Here is an 18004-nt window from a genome sequence, read left to right on the forward strand (position 1 = left end):
TTAAAAAATATCCCAATTTCCGTATTCATGCACAGTTTTAAATAAATACAATGAGGAAAATTAATACTTTTCTGTTTGTATTTATGTGTAAACATCAGTAAAAACATAAATCAAGCAGCCCTACTTATAATTTAAGAATATGTTCAACTTAATTAGCAGTAATTAACATATAAGTGTGGTAAAAGTATGACACAGCACCTATAATACCTGACTTTCAACAACACCGTTCACAGTTCGATTCAATAGTCCATCAGCATCTTAGCCCACCACTATCCCACTGTAAGTAATACCTTGCTTAATATTCCCAATGCCCCAAGCGCCAGCAGACTTTTCCGAGGGTAGGTTTACGATTTACAAATGCTAGCATTTTTTAAATTAAGAAGCATAATATTAAAATATTATTAATCCTTTTTTTTCCTTCTAATGTTAACAATATTTTTTTTATGTCTTCTATTTAGATGTTTTTAATAATGAAAATGCAAAGAACACAGTTTACTGAGTAGCACTTTTTAAACTGTCCAACGTATGTAGATAATTATACCTTATACATGTTACTATCGAAATCAAAACCTTTACAGCTTCACAGTTTGCAACTTTTCCTAACACGTGCAGAAGTAAAACAGTTAAAACGTGAGCACGCGTAAACTGCAAAATGTGCCATCTAAATAGGCGGAGCCACGTCTTCCTTCCGTAGACTACTAAACAACCAAAAACTATATAAACCACACCTACTGTGCAATTAGTTTCATTTTCGTGAGTTATTTCTGAGTCGCCAATCTGTGTTGCAGGTTCCGTTTTCTAGCATCGTATTCTCTTTTTGCGTCAACAAACATATTCCGGAGTTGTAAGTTGTTTCAATATGGCATAGGCATAGTACTTAGTTATAATTTGTGGCTATTTGTCAATATTTAAACATTTATATCTAGAAAACATTTTTATTGCATGTTTTTTGCTTTTTCTCTGTAACGTCAGCAGCTTGTTTTTAGATACAGATAGATTATAACAAACATTGCTCCTTTCCTGGCTCCTTTCAGCTTATAGTGACTTTATATATTATAATATTGACCTTGCACTTCGTTGAGAGGTGTTGGTGACCCGTCAACGCAAACCCTAAACATTTACAATCAATCAAGGTCACCATCTTCCACTTGTTATTGTGTTTTCCCCTAGAGATCACATACTGCTAATATGTATATTATATTATAAACAGTGATGGTATTCTTAGTGGAGTTCACAATCCTTCGTCACAAAGAGTAACGATAAGTAAGCAACGTTACGGGCTTGCGGTTTTCAGTTTATTTTCCCCTTGTGATCATGTGCTGCAAAAATATATACATATTACTATTCTCACCGTCATGATCTCAGAGGAGTTCATGACCCGTCGCCATGAAGATCAAACTTTTTCACCTCCCGGAGAAAAGAAGTTCAGTAAATAATTACCGCTCGAAATTATTTAATTACGGATGTTATGTTAAATACATAACTTTATTTTCCTTTTCTTTTTACTGTAACAATGGTATCAATCGTTATATTATAATAGATTGTCCTATTGCTGCAGAAGAGGAATGGAAGATTTTTCAGCGCCATCTGCAATATAACTTTAAAATATTAAAAAGTACATGATCAGATATTTTTTTCAAGAAACATATTTTACGAAACTGCAGAACAAAAAAATATAGTTATCATGCATACTTTGTTACTTTAAATATTTAATAAACCCTACATTTCTGAATGTTATTTTCTAATTTCTATTCTTATTTGCCGTTCCTATTCACCTTCTCCGTAAAGAATAAATAGGACCTGTACTATATATTATAAGAGTAGCATCCTATATATTCTTTAGTGAGTATGTTATTTGTTAGCGGAACAGTCTGTGACCCGTCAACGCAAACCCTAAACATTTACAATCAATCAAGGTCACCATCTTCCACTTGTTATTGTGTTTTCCCCTAGAGATCACATACTGCTAATATGTATATTATATTATAAACAGTGATGGTATTCTTAGTGGAGTTCACAATCCTTCGTCACAAAGAGTAACGATAAGTAAGCAACGTTACGGGCTTGCGGTTTTCAGTTTATTTTCCCCTTGTGATCATGTGCTGCAAAAATATATACATATTACTATTCTCACCGTCATGATCTCATAGGAGTTCATGACCCGTCGCCATGAAGATCAAACTTTTTCACCTCCCGGAGAAAAGAAGTTCAGTAAATAATTACCGCTCAAAATTATTTAATTACGGATGTTATGTTAAATACATAACTTTATTTTCCTTTTCTTTTTACTGTAACAATGGTATCAATCGTTATATTATAATAGATTGTCCTATTGCTGCAGAAGAGGAATGGAAGATTTTTCAGCGCCATCTGCAATATAACTTTAAAATATTAAAAAGTACATGATCAGATATTTTTTTCAAGAAACATATTTTACGAAACTGCAGAACAAAAAAATATAGTTATCATGCATACTTTGTTACTTTAAATATTTAATAAACCCTACATTTCTGAATGTTATTTTCTAATTTCTATTCTTATTTGCCGTTCCTATTCACCTTCTCCGTAAAGAATAAATAGGACCTGTACTATATATTATAAGACTAGCATCCTATATATTCTTTAGTGAGTATGTTATTTGTTAGCGGAACAGTCTGCAACCTCTAAGCACTACGACAGCACGTTCCTGAATTGTACAGAATACAATTTTGAAAAATAATAATGCATACATTTCTATGTAATATGAAGTCACTTGTATTTAACTGTTTTTTACTTGTTCTCTTGATCTCAGTTAATGTAGTGCGGGAGTGTTTGTTGTAGCACTTCTATTCTACTTTATCTAAAAGTAACTGATGCCCTCTTACATCATCAAGAATGTGGGGCAACACTTTTACAATCTGTAGCAGAAAAAAGAAGAATATAGCCACGCTTAACTGATATTTAATGAAATTCAATTTTTAATTGTCAACCCTTTCATATATACAGCGACAGTTTCTGAAGAAAGTTTATTTGTATTTGCTTAATAAAAACAGTTTCAAACCTAGACTGAATTTTTTGCTCCACAACCACATCTCCCCATCAGGAAAGTAAACACATTATAAGTAAATAGTACTCCTAAGAAGTATGTCACCCACAAACTTGCTAAAAAAAACAGCGCAAGACACTGTCATTTTTCCTCCGTGATTTATACACCACACGGCAATTATGTAAAAGGCCCTTGAAACATATAAAAAAAAAAATTCCCTCATAATCCCTCTCCACCACCTTATGGGCACTGTACAGAGTTAATAGTGTTCCTAACCTGCCCCCTACTACGTTCTTTTTCCATACTCCTTTGGAAATGCGTCACAATATCACTGACAACAGTGAACCGTTCCCACCCAATAAGGAGCAAACTTGTGCTCGGAACACTTTAGCCAATAAAGGGGTCGATTCCGATCCGGTAAAATCCCCGTCCGTACGATTCGTATCCGGAGCCGTTTCCGTACGACTCGTACACACACCATACGACTCGGCGAGTACGATCCAGACCGGGTGATCGGGACGCTATTCGTACGGTCCACGTCAGGTAAGGGCGATTCGTACGGAAAAGCGCACAATCACATACACACCGTACGGCACGTACCCCCATGATCGCAGGGGTACGGCGCGTACCCCTGCGATCATGGGGGGTATGTGCCGTACACCCAGCGTACATGGGGTAAGTCCCGTACACCCACCGTTCATGGGGTACGCACCGTACCCCATGTACGCTGGGTGTACGGCACGTACCCCCCATGATCGCAGGGGTACGCGCCGTACCCCTGCGATCATGGGGGGTACGTGCCGTACCCGGGGGGGGCGTTCCGTACCTGTTTCGGCGCGAACTCTGCGTTTACGACTGTTTTCAGCTCCCGTAGGAAAAGGGTCGTACGGTGCGTACCCGACACGAATCGTACTTGCTGGGTCGTAAAAACCAGCCGCGAACCGTTGTGATGTCACGTACAGCGGGTTCCGAGTGAGACTCGTACGGAGATTTGAGTCGTACGGAGTCCTGTACGACTCGTACAGAGTTCGGCACCTGGTAGGGATCGTACTTCGTCGTACGTACGGGACGTCTACGGGTACGATTCGTACGGGGAAAAAACGCTCCGTACGACGATTCGGAACGCATTTTACCGGATCGGAATCGACCCCAAAATGTCCATGTTGTTCCGCACAGGAGGAAGGAATGACTGCCAAAACATATACTTTTAATACTTCACAGTCAATGAACATTAAGCTTTGTAAAGTCCCGCTTGGAGCACGTTATCCTAATACTCCCCGAGCAGGAAGGAATCGCTTACAAAACTTTTCCACTGACTTCTTCTACGACGAATGGTTCCTATGAAAGAAAATATATATATACAGCACAGTAACTATTTCAATTAGCAACATATTGTGGTGAACATCTAACCTCTGTGCTCACGCAAGTGTTCCATGAACTGTTACTATGACATCAGGCAGAAAGCCGTTTGAGGATAGCGTTGAAAGGTACTGGCTGTACAAAAACCGTTCTATTTACCCTGGATCCTCTACAAGACAGAAAGGAAAGCAAACTAAAACAAAACACTGTGTACCACATTTACAACCCTCTTACCCCGGGAACAACCACCCCTGGAGATTTCTGTATTGTGTGACAGGGGCTCGGTGGCCCTCCGCCTGGTGCCCTCGAGAGCCCTGGAGACCACCACGCCCAGAGCCGGTTCCTGTAGTGTCCCGGGGTGCCTACCCCAGGGATACTGCTGTTTGCTATGAGAGGGCGGAAGTCTTGCGGCTCCCGCCCTCCCATAGCAAACTTAGTTTGAACTTTGAAAGACACAGCAGTGAAATCTGTTCTCACTTTCAAAATCCAAACAAGATTGCATTTCCACATGCAATTTAGCATCTCCCCATGTATAAAAGCAATGTCGGCTCCAGAAGGACACAAGGGGCATTGTACGCTTCGTCTTTTTTATAGATATGGTCACGTGTGTGACGGATGCGCTGGATGGGTGTGGTATGGGTGTATACCAGCCATGAGGGATTGTGTGTGCCGATCTGACAACTAGACCTGGAACTAAGAAATCACTACAATGGAAATATGGGCCATATAGTGTTGTTGTGTTTTCCTGGTAGCGTAAGCACAGTGGGCTGTACCAACAAATTCAGTCTCGATTAATTTACACTTCCCCCCGGGGCTTTTAAATATTGGGAGGGGGGCCACGCGGCTCTGGGACACTGCAGAAGCTGGTCTTGGGGCATGGCAGTCTCCAGGGCCTTCGAGGGCTCTGGACATAAGGTCACGTAGTCTGCCACACACAATACACTAAAAAGAAGAGAAAGTGATAAGAGATGATTTCTGACGTGTTTAGGCTTCAGAGCCTGGATAATCATAGGGGTCTTGCAGTGAAGTGCGTACTTATTCTGGAAGAAGCCTTTCGGGGTCTTGTGAAAGCAAGTCATCTTTAATGATTGCCTCTCGCTGTGTGTACATGCAAACATATCTGATTTGCTCGTATGTTAAAAACAGAAACTTTCAACATCCTTTTTGATTGGTTGGGAAGCATTGTAAAAAGACTATTTACCAGTGAGGATTTCCAGGTGCTGGGGGAGTATGTGGGGGGATTTGTGCTGCTTTCATCTTTCGCAAAGGCAGGTGTTATGGCTCTTCCTGTATGCTTTCAGTGTGGGGGTTCATCTGATGCTGAGGGGGAGTTCTTTCCAGGTCTTGGCCATGATGTACGAGAATGGTGTGCCTCTTGTCTGGTTATCTCATTACAGAGTATTTCGGCCAAGGTCTGGTCAGAGGAGTGGGCCCCCCTCTGGGCCACCCATTATAAATAAGAACATTCCCCCCGGGATTTGGCCCCCCGGAGTCTAATTAACAATAAAGTGGGCTTCGGGTTTTTTTCTTCTTTTTCACAGCATACCCATACTTTACGAGTATACCGTGACATTGTTGTAATGTTTTTTGCCTAGGGGGTCCTTGTGGGACCCCCTGAGCAGGCCTACGGGGTCAGGGTGTTTCTACCCTGCCCCCTTTTGTTTATTTTCCGCATTTCTTTCGCTGCTTTCTTGTGCCTTGGTTCTACCGAGGCACAAGATGGCTGCCAACACTTCCTGGTTTGGAGTGTTGACAGACAGTCAACAGCCAATTAGCATGCAGCTCGTGCTTGTAATGGTACGCACACTATCCTCGGACAGTACTCGTACGGTACTTCGTCTATAGATATATCTATGATGTTACTTTAGATTTTCTCAGAAACTGCTTAACGGATTTACACCATTTAACAAAAAGCAAAATCTGCGAACCAAACTCTACCTTTTTGCCAAATTTGGTATAATTCCGTTCAGCAGTTCGGGCTGTAGCCCGTCTTAAAGGTCCCTATGGAAAATTGCATAGAGAAAGCACGTTTTGAGACCCCCCTTTTATCTCGGCCCCCGCTACTTAAATCACCCCGAAACTTTCAGGGAAGGAGCAGAGCGGAGCAGGCAATTTTCTTGGAGAATTTTGCGTGTATTCGTAGACCGGCGCCAAAGTTATTCCTAATAGAATGTTGTGAATTTCCTATGGAAACTAGGTCCTAACTATAACTACCTACTGGCGACCGCCAGTAGGTAAACATACATATATATATTCTTATGTCTGAAGCCATGCTGGGCTGTGATTCCATTGACACCAAACTGCCTCTCTACATCACCAATCTGATAATAGTGGTGAAGAAAATTGCTTGAGGCTATTTCTAAAGGCTGTATGCCTATTTTTTATGTAGTGTTCTCTAAGTGGCCATTCAAAGAGCTGCTTTAATTTTTATGTATTTATTTTTCTGAAGTCTCATAGGTCCCGTAATACCCCCTTGGACAGGTAGAGCTAATGACAGAGTGCCATGTCACGCCTGTAGATCCTTTACTTCCTTTTCCTGGCCCCACAGACGTTCTGCGTTTTTTGGTGTTGTGGTACTTAAAAATGGTACAGCATGACCTGTGACTCACACTAAAAGCACATTTGATTGGCTGATGTCATTGTATTGATGTTTTTTGAAGAAGATCCCATTCTATTATTGGTATTAGTGAGTGGCACTTGACTTTATTTACATTCTCTGCTTCGCTGTTAAGGACTTTGACGCCTCTTTGCTAACAGTGCTGGGGGAGAGAGAAGAGCGCTGTTGAGCGCTGTAGAGGACTCTGCTGATACTGCTGCCTACCTTGGATATTGCCGGGGGGTGAGAGGAGAGCGCTCCAGAAGGTCTCGAAGTCCCAGGAGCTTGTGCATTCCCATCACCTGTGCCCAAGGCCTGCCCACAGCCGCCCACAGCCACTACATAACTTCTCACGGCACCCGCTGCGCGGGTGCCGCTTCGCTGTTAAGGACTTTGACGCCTCTTTGCTAAGAGTGCTGGGGGAGAGAAAAGAGCGCTGTTGAGCGCCGTAGAGTATTCTGCTGATACTGCTGCCTACCTTGGATATTGCCAGGGGTGAGAGGAGAGCGCTCCCGAAGGACTTGGAGTTCCAGGAGCCTGTGCATTCCCATCACCTGTGCCTGAGGCCCGCCCACAGCCGCCCACAGCCGTCCACAGTCACTACATAACTTCTCGCGGCGCTGGCTGCGCGGAACGCGTGCGGGTGCGCGCCGGGAGAAGCCCGGGACAAGGGCGGGGCTGTCTAAGACTGTCGTAGGCTGGCAGAGGCTAGGCTGGGCTGGGCCAACCCCTAACGTGTTGTTACCAAAGTCAGACTTTTATTTATTGTTTCTGGACTACTGTATGTATTTTGATCTGGTTACAGTTATCCCGCTGTTATCACTAGCTTCCAGATAATCTTGATAAGATAAAGTCATTAAACGTTTAGGAAAATGGTGCTGCGATCAGGGAAGGGGAGGAAGGCAGTGCTAGGCCTTATTGGGGGGACCGTTACTGGGACCTTGGGCCAATTCATAGCTAGCGCTGCAGTAGTCTTAGAGCATGAAATAGCCCTTACTGAAAGGTGATTATCATTAGAACCTCTATACTCTAAGCGACCTTCGCTGGGCACTATTATGTCAGCTATAACACCGGAACAGACATGTACCCAGATATCTAATGGTGACAGTCTGTCGGAAGTGAGTCTGTCGGAAGTGAGTATAGGGTCTGCTGGGCCTATTGTTTGTGGCTCGGTTAATACCTCAAAAAGAAAGCACTATATCCGTAGAAAATAGGCCCGCAGAAATGAGTACTCCCAATGTCTCAACTGACTTACAACCTAAAAAACAAGCAACAGGCCTAGCACCAATTGGTAAAAGGAAGTACGGGGGAGCATTGCAAAAGGGAAGATGACCAAAAGTAATTAAAATAACCAACAAAGGGGGGAATCTGACTACATCTACCCAATCATTATTAAATAGTGCACCTCCACGATTGCCCACTGAAGCCCCAAACATTCCTACCCCACAGTCATCTCAGCGACTCTCCTTAACATCACAAATACCTGAAGGCTTCATGGAGCAAGTAGAGCAGATAATGAAGTCATTAATGCTACCTTTACTTGAAAGAATAAAAGTAATAAATGAGAATCTGGGGAAGTTAGAACGGGTTGCCACAGCTAACTCGTATACATTGGGTATTCTTGCTGCCAATATGCAGAATTCCAGCTCCGCATCACAAATTAGAACAGCTCATGAGACCAATAATATCACATCAGATACAGCCCCTTTAACATCAAATACAGTGAATGGGTCACAAAAAGCAAACTGCAATGAGAATAGGAAAGAGGTAGAAAGGATAAAGCCAACCACCAGGGAAGGAGCAAAAGAGACTGGGGGGGAAGTCGGAAAGGACTTTGTAACACCGGAGCGGGTTGGGGAATTAACAAACATAGAAAAGGGAATTAGAAGTGCTGATAAACAAAAAAATTAAGCACCCTCGTATTGATTTACCGCCTGACTCAGCCCCTTATACGATGATATTGACAGGGGTTCCTGAGATTCATAATGGTAAAATAGAAACCCATAGTGAATTGAAAAATAAGGGTACTTTTTGGCTTAATAATAATAGACCACTCCCGGGTAACACTCACGCAGAAATGTTATTTGTCCGAAGGGTGAGTTGGATAGGCCACAGAGTGAAGGAGCTAAGAGGAGACTGTATCATTGTAAACTTTAGAGACACAAGGGTGGTAAGGCATATATGTGATTGACAAGATCATAGAGGTGATGGTGGTATTCGAAGCCTTGATTTGAGCTATTTTTACCCATGCTCTTTTTTTGGCCTGTCCTTCGCTCCGCTAAATGTGAGAGAAATGCAGCAAAGAGGTCCAATCACTGCATATAGAAATGAGTTCCGCATTCCCACGTTTAATCGTTTTGATACGCTCCAAGGATTGGAGGGGGTGGACTGACTGGGGCTTAGTTATCATAGTGTCAACTCTGTCCCCCCTGCTGTAAATGAAAGCCTGATTCAGGGCAAGGTAATCAAAGGAGCCCGAAATAGTTGGGCGGAACAAGGAACAAGTTCAGGGGAAATTGACAAGAAAGTGTAGGTATTATGGCCAACAGTGGTAATGATGTGAATATGCTGACAGTAGATGAAGTAGATATCCCTGGACCCATTTCCTTAGCGGATGCCACAAACATGGTCAATAATGTTTTGGAACATCGTGGGCTTAAAATCAAAAATGTCTAATTGTAATTGGGTAAATCTGGTCAATGAGCACGACATAGTAAGCCTACAGGAGACATGGTCGATAGAGGCTTTACATCTGTGTGGTTTTAAGACTTTACATTCACCGGCAATCAGCTCACTATATGGCAGGGCTAAAGGGGGACAGTGGAAAGTTTATTTACAACCAATTAGTCAATGCAAGAAGATTCATTGAAAGAGGAAACTGTTGGGAGTGCACCTGTTAAGTCAAGATGCATGCAGTCTAAAATGCTGTAGTACAAGTCTCAAGTAACCACAGCTTCACATACAAATTCCTGAAAAATCTGAGAAAGTTGAGGAATGTTTTATAAAAAGGTTTGCTACTTTTCCACCAATATCCATGTATGCTTAAAATAAATCCTTATAAAAACAAAAAAAAGGACACAGGCAAGTATTTACAGTTTAATACAAAAATTAAATTGTGATCCTGCTTGGTGAAGTACAAAAAAAAGTCTTCAAGCACGTTCTCCTCGAATTCTTCTTGCCAGCTGGATGTCCTTGGGCATAATGGTCACTCTTTTTGCAAGAATTGCGCAGAGGTTGGTGTCTTCAAATAGGCCAACCAGGTAGGCCTCACTTGACTCCTGCAGAGCCCCAATAGCTGCACTCTGGAACCGAAATCAGTTTTAAAATCTTGAGCAATCTCCCTCACCAAGCGCTGAAATGGCAGTTTGCGGATCAACAATTCTGTAGATTTTTGGTATCTTCTGATCTCTCTCATAGCAACTGTGCCAGGCCTGTATCTGTGAGGCTTCTTGACACTGCCCGTAGATGGCGCGCTCTTCCTGGTAGCTTTAGTAGCCAACTGTTTCCTTGGAGCCTTTCCTCCGGTGGACTTACGAGCTGTCTGCTTGGTTCAAGCCATTTTAATATAATCTCCGCAAATCACTGGTTCTCCTGCCCTCAGCCTCGTGCCGTCAAATACTTTCAAGCGCTGTTTGTATCTGGGGGACAGTGTACCTATGTGTCGAACTTGTTTAAGTGTCGCAAGATCGAGATGGTCTTTAATAACGGGTATTATCACATAATTAGGATAGTCATCGATTCAGACTTTCATATGATCATTGTCAATTTTTATAATAATGTATTGGTGGAAGCTATGGAAGAAACATTTAAAACCCTGTGTAAAGACATTAAATGTTTGCTGGAAGGAAGAACAAAAGCAGTTTGCGTCATCTGGGGCGGGGACTTTAATTGCTCCTTGTGTAAACGTGGGGAAAAGGGTACCTGTGGCTTAATGTTGGATAAGGTGACCAGCTTAAGTCATTTTGAACATACCACCTGTGGGGACTATTTAAATGAGATCATTTTTACCTGCGATTTGGGCTTTGCGAATAGAATCTGCTGTAGTGAAGTCCCATTTCGCCCAACGTTTAATGGCAGAGGTGCCTATACCACCATAGATTTTGTATTGATATCAGCCAGATATGGCGGAGAGGTTCAAGTGTTCAAAACTCTAGATAGTCCTTTAAGTGACCATTTCCCCTTGAGCTGGAGATCGTAAAGCTAGGTAAAGATCAGTCCAAGACATGTGCACCAAGTGAGCATGTACGGAATATTGCCCTGAGTCGGCAGAATGGTTACACTCTAAAATGGTACCCGAAGATTTTTTGGTTAAAATAATAAAGAAATGTAATTTTAGTATCGAAGCTTGTCTTGAAGAAAATGCAGGTGATCTTGTAGTTATTACAAATTTTAGGATTATTGCCGAACACATTACAAATAGTCTTTGGTTAGAGACTTAAAATTTTAGGGAGAAATCATCAAGCTGGTTTGACACAGTCTGAACTAAGAGTTATAACAAACTTAAGCTCACCTTAAAGGCCTCTACAAAAGATATTTAACCTCATTAAGGAGTTAAGGAAGGACTACAAGAAAACCCTGAAGAATAGGAAAGATACCATCAAAAAGGAAGCATGGGACACATTGTGTGAGGCATCCCAGAGCAAAGATTTGGCAGCCTTCTGGAAAGTAGTAAATGCGCCTCTTTTTACTGATAAAACAAAGGCCAGGGTAGAAATAGCCATCTCTGACATGGAGTGGGTTAAACATTATGAAGAATTGTATTGTGCCAAGAGTGATCAGGACCAAGTCCCTATTCAGGATGCCGTGAGGATAGAAACGGCACAGACTAGGATTAAATTGGAATTGGGTATCTCTCTGAATGAAGTAAATCTGAGCATAAAAGAAAGCGCAGGAGGTAACGCTCCAGGCCCTGACGGCGTTCCAGTTGATGTTTATAAGAGCAACATGGATCTTTGGGGCCCGTTGCTTACCCAACTCTTCAATGCATCCTGCTCTAATAGCTTGCTACCCTCATGGTGTGAGTCAATAATTGTGCCAATATTCAAAAAGGGCAGTAGATCGAGCTGCCAATGCTATCGCCCTATTTCACTATTGGATTCTACCATCAAGATTTTTGGCCGAGTAATTTTAAACAGATTGCAATCCTGGGCTGATGAACATTCAATAATCAGCAAACTTCAATACGGCTTTAGGAAAGGCCTGGGCACCATAGACCAATGTCTTAACTTGCACATTATTTTAGAAAAATACGCTGAAGCCAAGGGCGGTCGCATGTTTTTAACCTTTGTTGACTTAACGTCAGCTTTTGAATGCATCACCCACTCTAAACTATGGCTGGTTCTTCAGAACCTAGGGGTAGAGAAAAACATAATTACATTTTCTCAGGGAACTTTATGCAGGGGCTACTGCTCGAGTCAGGTACGGGAAAAATGGAGAGTGCACTGATTCTTTTACTATTGCGAAAGGAGTGCGTCCTCACTCCTTTTCTTTTTACAATCTATATTAATGATCTCAAAAGGATATTGTTAGAGGAGTGTAGGGACATGCCGCTTGTCGGCAAAAGGTCTGTCCCGGCACTCTTATATGCTGACAACGCAGTCTTGATGGCCAGGACACCACTGGCCATGCAAAAGATGGTTAATACTTTCACAGGCTTCATGACCAACTTAGACCTGAAAACTAACTGTACCAAAACCTTTAGTATGACTTATGGCCGTGGGCAACACAAAAAGGAAAAAACAATATATGTTGGCTCAAGACCACTTGAGCATACTCCTACTTTACCATACTTCGGCGTTCTATTTGACCAATCAGGTCGATGGAATGGTGCAATACAAACTAGAAGACTATTGTTTTGTAAATCTGTAATGGCTTTGAAAACTTTTAGTACAAGGATGGGCAAAAAAACGATTGGGGAGCTTTTAACTGTGTATAGAGCGACCTGTGTGGCAGTCGCCACATATGGCGCAGGATTATGGGGGTATGTAAACGCGAAACCATTACAGGTGGTGGAGAACACCTTCTTGAAATTCCTCTTAGCAGTTCCAGACAGTGTATCAACTTATGTTTGCCACACTGAGCTAGGGGAGTCTTACTTAGAAGATATTATTAAGGATGATTCAGTTCTTTTGTGGCACAGGGTCAGGACTACTGAGGAATGCGCCTTTAATCGTTCTATTTTAAGGGACGTTATGAGCCTAGATAACGTTGGTATGGTGGGGTGGCTAAGCTATGTAATAAACTATGTAACTTAGGCCACCGGGAATATTATGATGATCCCACAAGTATGAGCCATGTTCCTAGGAAAATCCTCAAAGGTATATGTATTTGGGCAACCTCAGAATTAGTACAGACATGTAAAAAAAAACTGTGGTCGCACATCAATTAATAATGACCTCAGACTACATGCAACCTAATATCAGATTAACAATGAGTGAAAGGTTCTTATTGACGCGTTTTAGGCTAAATCTGTTATTTAGATTGCTTAGCTTCCCTGTTATGAATACTTGGTGTAAACAACTTATTAAGTGCCCTTGTGATGATCTGTCTGAGCAGTCAGGCATTCATATTCTTTTTTTTCCGTAGATTTTACACAAATCCCGGGAGAAGATGGATTGTGCCTTTATTGAAGATCATGGAATGTAATCAGTGTCGCCCTGCTTTTTTAGAATTACAAAGATTAGATAATATTTTAACCCTCGCATCTTTCTCTGTATATTTTAAATCTGTTTTTAGATTCCGAAAAACGATCACCTAAATGAATCGAAATAAGACGAGCATACTTTTATCTTTGGTTAAATTCAATTGTGTTTTTAGGGATATTTTGAAATGTGATGATTTATCTGTACTTTTATGGTTGCTCCTATCTGATAACCGAATTTAGGGGTAGATTAGGATCGCGGACGGACTTGAGTCCGTCCGTGACCCCAGAGGAGGAGGGAACGTCCGCATGGGCTGCGGCATTCCCTCCGTTCAGATTAGGTTGTGACCGCCATGGTGGCGGTCCCATCCTCTATCTTTAACATTGTGGCGGGTGCAGCTCAAGCTGCACCCGCCGCAATGTTAAAAATCCATGCATCGCATTTGCGTGCACAAAGCGGTAGGCACCTCGCGGTGCCTGCTGCTTTGTGCACGCAAATGCAGGGGGGTACCATAGGTACCCCCCCATGTGCACCCCCTACCCCCCCTTCACCAAGGGGGCCCGCAACGGGCCCCTGAAGTGAATGTCCGTATGCTTTTCCACGGCTGAAAAGCCGCCGTGGAAAAGCATATAATTTCCTCCATCCTAATATGGCTGGCAGAGTCTGATAGACACCGCCAGCCATGTTAGAGCTTTTCCGCCGCGGTCGGAAGGCGACCGCGGTGGAAAAGCTGCGGACAGATTTCAAGACCCACCGCCATCCTAATATGCGGTGGGTCTTTTGAGGCTCCGCAGCGGTTTTTCCGCATCCTCCGGGCAGGCGGTGGCTTCCGCCGGCCCGGAGGATGCTGGAAAACTGCGATCCTAATCTACCCCAAAGTTTTAAAACTGAAACTAAACATTCTCTGCTTTCACTGCTTAATTGTTTCTGTACATTTCAACTTTTTGGGTGCATTCAACTAAAAAGTGTCTTAAAATAACATGTGGGAGTGACAGGAGATGAAATGTAGAATGCCAGAAAGAACAGGTGAAGGAGAGGACTTCTTTACAAACATTATTTTGGACTTCTTTTCAATTCCAACAGTTGAGAAGAATGCAAAGTTGTTTAACTTCAACCTCTGCCACCCACACTTTTTCAGGGGTACTGGAAAAAGTACTGATTGGGATGTCGGGCATGGTCAAGCATCTGAATGCTCATCAGTCTACTCAATACAATGTCACTGAGAGAAGACAACACAAACACGGTAAACAGTCAAAATATCGACTACAAAATATCGAATGGACATAATATCGAGTTTTAAATATAGATTTGACAAAATATCGACTGGACAGAATATAGACATCAAAAATATCATTTTTAAGGTAAGTAATGTAATATCGAATGTTAAAAATATAGACAGTTAAAATATCAAAGTATATAATATAGGTTATTAAAATTATCGAATTTTTAATAATATCTAATTTTTTACAGTGTTTTTTATGTTATTATATGTGTGAAAAGTGTGTATTTATGTTATAATTTATTTTAATTAATGAAATTTGTTTTTTTAATTTTTGCGTAATTTCATTCTGTAGCGGGTTGTGGGTTTATAGGGGAAAAGGGTGGGAATTAATTTAATTATAATTAATTACATATGTACATGTATTTATTAGTATTAATTTTTAATTAATTGATAATTAATTTATATTTGGTAATTAATTAAATTTTAATAGGCAATTAATTTTAATTAATTGATTAATTGATAAGTATGTTAATTTTACTAATTTATTTTCTGCAGCGAGTTGTGGGTGTATAGGGGAATAGGGTGGGAAGTAATTTAATTATAATTAATGAATTATGTAAATTTATTTATTGGTATTCATTTTAATTAATTGTTAATTAATTTATATTTGGTAATTAATTAAATTTTTATTGGCAATTAATTTTATTAAAATTAATTAAATAAATCAATTTATTTAATTGTATTTAATTACAATTAATTATTCATTAATTTTTAATTATTAAATTGGTAATTGTTAATTTGTAATTAATTTGTATTAATAGGTAAATAAGTGTAATAATTATTTTTTATTTTTTATTTTAATTGATTCATTATTATATTATATTACATTGGTAATTACTTTTAATTAATTTTTTATAGATATTAATTTATATTTATTGAAATAATATATGAAGTATTTAATTTCACTACTATTGCACTCTCTGGAGTGGGAATAGTAATTTTTACCACTAGGCTATCCAACGCTTTCCCTACTGTTGCACTCACTGGAGTGGGAATAGTAATTTTAACCCCTACGCTATCCAACGCTTTCCCTACTGTTGCACTCTTTGGAGTTGGAATAGTAATTTTTACCCCTACGCTATCCAAAGCTTTCCCTACTGTTGCACCCACTGGAGTGGGAATAGTAATTTTAACCCCTACGCTATCCAACGCTTTCCCTACTGTTGCACTCTTTGGAGTTGGAATAGTAATTTTAACCCTACGCTATCCAACGCTTTCCCTACTGTTGCACTCTTTGGAGTTGGAATAGTTATTTTTACCCCTACGCTATCCAACGTTTTCCCTACTGGTGCACCCACTGGAGTGGGAATAGTAACTTTTACCCCTACGCTATCCAATGCTTTCCCTACTGTTGCACCCACTGGAGTGGGAATAGTAATTTTTACCTCTATGCTATCCAACGCTTTCTCTAATGTTGCACCCACTGGAGTGGGAATAGTAATTTTTACCCCTACGCTATCCAACGCTTTCCCTACTGTTGCACTCTTTGGAGTTGGAATAGTAATTTTTACCCCTACACTATCCAACGTTTTCCCTACTGTTGCACCCACTGGAGTGGGAATAGTAAATTTTACCGCTACGCTACCCAACGCTTTCCCTACTATTGCACCCACTGGAGTGGGAATAGTAATTTTTACCACTACGCTATCCAACGCTTTCTCTACTGTTGCAGTCTTTGGAGTGGGAATAGTAATTCAAACCCCTACGCTATCCAACGCTTTCCCTACTGTTGCACTATTTGGGGTGGGAATAGTAATTCTTACCCCTACGCTATCCAACGCTTTCCCTACTGTTGCACTCCCTGGAGTGGGAATAGTAATTTTAACCCCTACGCTATCCAACGCTTTCCCTACTGTTGCACTATTTGGAGTGGGAATAGTAATTTTTATCCCTATGCTATCCAACGCTTTCCCTACTGTTGCACTCTTTGGAGTTGGAATAGTAATTTTTACCCCTACGCTATCCAACGTTTTCGATAATGTTGCACCCACTGGAGTGGGAATAGTAAATTTTACCCCTACGCTACCCAACGCTTTCCCTACTATTGCACCCACTGGAGTGGGAATAGTAATTATTACCCCTACGCTATCCAACGCTTTCCTTACTGTTGCACTCACTGGAATGGGAATAGTAATTTTTACCCCTACGCAATCCAACGCTTTCTCTACTGTTGCACTCTTTGGAGTGGGAATAGTAATTCAAACCCCTACGCTATCCAACGCTTTCCCTACTGTTGCACTATTTGGAGTGGGAATAGTAATTCAAACCCCTACGCTATCCAACGCTTTCCCTACTGTTGCACTCCCTGGAGTGGGAATAGTAATTTTAACCCCTACGCTATCCAACGCTTTCCCTACTGTTGCACTATTTGGAGTGGGAATAGTAATGTTTACCCCTACGCTATCCAACGCTTTCCCTACTGTTGCACTCTTTGGAGTTGGAATAGTAATTTTTACCCCTACACTATCCAACGCTTTCTCCACTGTTGCACCCACTGGAGTGGGAATAGTAATTTTTACCCCTACGCTATCCAACGCTTTCCCTACTGTTGCACTCACTGGAGTGGGAATAGTCATTTTTAACTCTACGCTATCCAACGCTTTCCCTACTGTTGCACTCTCTGGAGTGGGAATAGTATTTTTTACACTTTTGCTATCCTACGGTAATAATATTGGATATTATTTAATTATATAATGTTACTATATATATATGTTTTAACAAATATGATTGTAAAAATTTGTATTTATAACTTTTATTAATTATTTAATTATTATACGTTAATTTAAGTATTTTTAAGTATATTTTAGTCATTAATTTCAACTATTAATTTAATTTAACACTGTTTTTAATAAAGTCGATATTTCAATAAACTATATTTTTGTAAACGATATTTTTGACTCGATATTTTTGTACTTACCTGTTTGTAGATACAAACTCGATATTCTGTCTGTCGATATTTTGCATTGATATTTTTGCTAGCAGATATTCTGTCTGTCGATATTATGTCAGTGATCCCACAAACACACAAGGAAGCCTTTACATCTTGTTTGCCAATCCAGAGTCTCCCACCGGCAATACTCTTTCTGATAAAGGTATTCTTA

The sequence above is a fragment of the Lissotriton helveticus genome, chromosome 5_1, assembly GCF_964261635.1.
Source record: "Lissotriton helveticus chromosome 5_1, aLisHel1.1, whole genome shotgun sequence".
Taxonomy (NCBI): Eukaryota; Metazoa; Chordata; class Amphibia; order Caudata; family Salamandridae; genus Lissotriton; species Lissotriton helveticus.